Raw genomic sequence first — 5,160 nt, 5'->3', positions numbered from 1 at the left:
TAGAGTTTTTGCACAGACTCTGAAGTAGACTTGCAGCTGGGTATATGTGCCGACCACACTGAAGTTTGTTGGCGATATCGCTCGTAATATTTCTCGTCCAGCATAGTTGAGCAGTTGCTAGGGCTCTCCATTGCTAGCATCACGAGTGCTTCCCCTGCCTCTGCTCATAGTTGATTTGAGGATTCATCCTCCTAAAAAAACCATTTCACCAACTTTTTAATGATAACTTGGACTCTCCCAATCTGATCCATGGAGATCTTGGAGATGATATCCATCATGAACTTCGACTGTTCTAGGTAGATGGAGCCTACCTCTAGCTCCAAGATCTCGATGAGATTGCCAATTAGGAAGGGATTCTTCGTAAGCTCTTGCCTCAGTGTTATGCATGTTGCTAGTCCCAGAGCTAGCGCATGATGCCAAGGGGAAGAAGAGAAAATATGCAGCTCGATGGGGGAGTCAAGTGACTGCACTTTCCTGAATTTAAGCCTCTAAAGAATTGCTTCACTAACTATGACCTCCATGTCTCGTAGAGTTCCCTGCTCCTCTGAAACCAACCCCATGTACTATTCCAGCTTTGATAGCGTTTCCATCATCCCTTGTTCCTTGAAGATGAATGCGTAGCGAAGGCAGTATTCCATGATGGATATTGTAAGCTTAACCAGGAGTAAATTGCATAAAACCACCATTTTGAGGGCTAAGTTTGCGAAAAACACTAGGATACAGATTCGCTACAGACAGCACCACGTCTAACATAATTCTTTTGCAAAAACCACTGATCGGCGGATTGGGCCGTGTTAAGTGAGTTTATGACAGCTGGGGCCCGTTTTTCGCCTACATGGCACTCCAGGCCGTCCTGACAGCCAGCAGACGGCGTTAGATGGCGCGTTAGGTCTCGTCTTTAGTCATTCACGCATCCGTCTCTGTTTCCCCATTCTTCTTCCCCCTTCCCCTCGCTCCCGCCGCCGTCGCCCCCTCCCCTCACTCCCGCCGCTGCCGCCCCTCCCCCTCGCTCCCGCCGCCGTCGCCCCCCCCCCTCGCTCCCGCCGCCGTCGCCCCCTTGCCCCTCGCACCGCGGAGATGCGTAGCCCGGTGAAAGGTAGAGTTGTTGGTGGCGGCGCTCCGCCCGGCAGCGGAGGAGGACCCGTAGTGGATCCAGGCGAGCTTTGCGGGAGCTCGAACCCTAGCAAGCCGACGGAGGAATCAGAGGAGGAGGACCCGCAATATTCGATGGAATACCGGGCGGCGAGAGCATTCGCCGCGGCGGTGAAGGCCAATCCAACGGGAAGCCAACACATCGGGTCATCCTACGGCGGCGTATAGTGAGATCCACTTTTCTTTGCTCTTCCCCTTCCCGTTCTCCATTCAATGAGTACTCCCATTCAATTGCGTTGCTAGTGTACTCTAGGGTTAGGGTCCATATTGCTCTATCCTATCAGATGGAGTAGATGTTGTGGATTTGTTGTCATGTGCCGTAGGGTTGACATAATTTAGATTAGTTTAGATTCTGTGATTTGTTTGTCCTGTGCCCTAGGGTTGACATTTTTAGATTAGTTGACAAATAAGCTGATTCAGTTGATTTTATAAACGAGCACTACAAGAAATATGTCAACTTGTGACCACCACTATTGGTCACTGAATGGTCACTGTTTTCAATTTGTGACCTTTTTGTGACAAAAAACATAAGGTCAAAAGCTGGTCGTCGTTAACTGACTATAGTGACCTTTCTTCTGGAATGGTCGTAGACGTTTATGACCAAAAAATGGTTGTAGATTTAACGACCAATTATTTTGGTCACTAGCAATCCGACCACACCATGTCAGATCCACCATGGCAAGCTGACGTGGCAGAATTACGACCACATGAAAAGGTCGTAAAATAGAATCAGCCCGGTCCATTTCAGCCGTCTACATGGGCCAAGCCCAATAATTCGGCCCGTTTAATTTTTTTCTCTTTATTTTGCTTATGTGCATGGGCCTGGCCCAATAATTTGGCCTTTTATTTTCTGGGAATGGAGCCTTTTTTTGATGAATTTTTTTATAGTCCACTATTGTTTTGGGCCACATCCTTTTTAGTCTAGTTCGAATTTGGGCCTTAGCCTTTTTATTTTCTGTTATGCAGCCTTTTATAATTTTTTTTCTTACAATCATTTCTTTTTTAGGTCCAAGCCTTTTTGGTGTAATTCTTGTTTGGGCCTTGGCCTTTTTAGAGCCCAGGTTCTCATTTTGCATAACTATAACAGAAAGGCCCAGGTGCACAAGTGATCCACAAGCCCAGGTGCACAAGTGATCCACATAACTTCACAGAAAATAAACAAAATGATCCACAAGTGATCCAGGTTCACAAGATCACATAACTTCACAGAAAGGCCCAGGTGCACAAGTGATCACATAACTTCACAAGATCCATGTGCTCTAGTTTAAACAGCAAAATGCAACAAAATGCAATAGCTCTCAGCTCAGCTCCCAGGTTCACAGGTTCAAAATGCAACAACTACCTTAGCTCAAAGACAAAGAGGTTCACGACACAGCCATCAAACTACCTTAGCTCCAAAGAGAGCCATCAAGTGGGCTAACTTCTCTTCCTGTTCTTGAGACTTCTTGCGCAGCAGCTCAAGTTCCTTGTCGCGTGCAGCTTCAGATTCTTCCGCCTTCATCTTGATTGCTGCCAATTCTTCTTGCACCAGTTCAGCTTGAAGCTCGGACCTCTCTAGCTTCTGCTCAAGGTCACGAACATGAGCAGCCACTTTAGCAGTTGCTTTGCGGGAGTTGTTCCTAGATGACTGGAGCCCAACATTCGTGAGGAATGTGCTTTGCTTGACAGATTTCAACAGCACTTCTTCGGCATTTTGAATAGTAGACTTTGGCTCTTCACCTTCTGGTACCGGCGCGTCCTTCATTTTTTTCCATCTCAAGCTAGCATATGGAGGAAAATGATAGGCATTAGTGGAGAAACCAAACCATCACACAAATGGATTATTTGAAGTAACCAAACCAGCACACAAAATCTATACAAAAAGATGATGACTAGTGACCTGGAGACATGCAATTGGAACAATATGATCGCTACATTAAGCCTAGAATGGTGGTTCTATATAAGATGGCTTCCCGACTAACATTCAGATCAAATTTCATCATGTCATAAAAAATGCAACAAATAGCTACAGCAAGTTCTGATATCTTTGTTGAACTATCAAACAACATCAAAGCATGGAACACAGCGTGTGTGAATCAAACAGCATGGAACTATCTTCATTAAGCTGTTCTGATATCTTCATTAAGCCTAGCATGGAACTATCAAAATGCATCAAAGCATGGAACTGGCTCCGAATCAAACATCATCAAATCATCAAAGCATCAAACAGCATCAAAGCTGGTTGTGAATCAAACAGGGCATGGACAAAGCATGGAGTGACTTACTATAGCAGTCTTGACTGGCTCCGAAAACCCGTGCTTCTTGCTGTTGTGGGTGGTCTTAAACAAGTCAATCGCAGACAGCTCCTTACCCTTACGCTCTTCTTTCTGAAATGTTTTTCAACAAAAATCAAAATGTTATTCAGCAAGAATCAGAAATGTTATTCAACGAGGATCAAACGGTAAGGTCTCTAGAGAAAAGTTCTCACAGTGGCAAAAATGTGTGCTGTGTAGTTCCTGGAACCAGTTCTTTGATTGTACACGACTTTTTCTCGATTCATCTTGTTCGACACACAGGTTTCCTACAAAAAAGCATACTGTCAGCATGATCTAGCACTAGCATATCATGTGTAGAACATAAAGCATCAAACAAAGAAGAGACAAACCTTGTGTCTTGGGGTAGACCACATCTCCACCAGACCTTGCCATTCACCATCCGTCAGATCAGGTACCGGAGACTTACTGCTGACTTTATTTGCGGCTACGGAATCAAAATACTTCTTCTTGATCTGATGGCGTCTGTTCTTTGAATTTTTATGCAGAATATCTTTGCACGCGGTCTTGATGGTCTCCGAGTCCGTGTTCATCTCAAAATTCGCCTACCAAGACAGCAAACAAGGTAGGAACAATATTAGTGATCATGCATAGGTGTAACAGAAAATAGATAGCACATTAACTATGAAACAAGTGTTGGAAATATGCCCTAGAGGCAATAATAAATTGATTATTATTATATTTCCTTGTTCATGATAATCATTTATTATCCATGCTAGAATTGTATTGATAGGAAACTCAGATACATGTGTGGATACATAGACAACACCATGTCCCTAGTAAGCCTCTAGTTGACTAGCTCGTTGATCAATAGATGGTTACGGTTTCCTGACCATGGACATTGGATGTCGTTGATAATGGGATCACATCATTAGGAGAATGATGTGATGGACAAGACCCAATCCTAAGCATAACACTAGATCGTGTAGTTCCTATGCTAAAGCTTTTCTAATGTCAAGTATCATTTCCTTAGACCATGAGATTGTGCAACTCCCGGATACCGTAGGAATACTTTGGGTGTGCCAAACGTCACAACGTAACTGGGTGACTATAAATGTGCACTACGGGTATCTCCGAAAGTGTCTGTTGGGTTGGCGCGAATCGAGACTGGGATTTGTCACTCCGTGTGACAGAGAGGTATCTCTGGGCCCACTCGGTAGGACATCATCATAATGTGCACAATGTGATCAAGGAGTTGATCACGGGATGATGTGTTACGGAACGAGTAAAGAGATTTGCCAGTAACGAGATTGAACAAGGTATCGGGATACCGACGATCGAATCTCGGGCAAGTATCGTACCGATACACAAAGGGAATTGTATACGGGATTGATCGAATCCTCGACATCGTGGTTCATCCGATGAGATCATCGTGGAACATGTGGGAACCAACATGGGTATCCAGATCCCGCTGTTGGTTATTGACCGGAGAACGTCTCGGTCATGTCTGCATGCTTCCCGAACCCGTAGGGTCTACACACTTAAGGTTCGGTGACGCTAGGGTTATAGAGATATTAGTATGCGGTAACCCGAACATTGTTCGGAGTCCCGGATGAGATCCTGGACGTCACGAGGAGTTCCGGAATGGTCTGGAGGTAAAGAATTATATATAGGAAGTGCTATTTCGGCCATCGGGACAAGTTTCGGGGTCACCGGTATTGTACCGGGACCACCGGAAGGGTCCCGGGGGGTCCAC

The sequence above is a fragment of the Triticum urartu genome, chromosome 7 (assembly GCF_003073215.2).
Source record: "Triticum urartu cultivar G1812 chromosome 7, Tu2.1, whole genome shotgun sequence".
In the NCBI taxonomy this organism is placed as follows: Eukaryota; Viridiplantae; Streptophyta; class Magnoliopsida; order Poales; family Poaceae; genus Triticum; species Triticum urartu.
The sequence above is the reverse complement of the archived record's forward strand: the minus strand, read 5'-3'. Positions refer to the sequence as shown.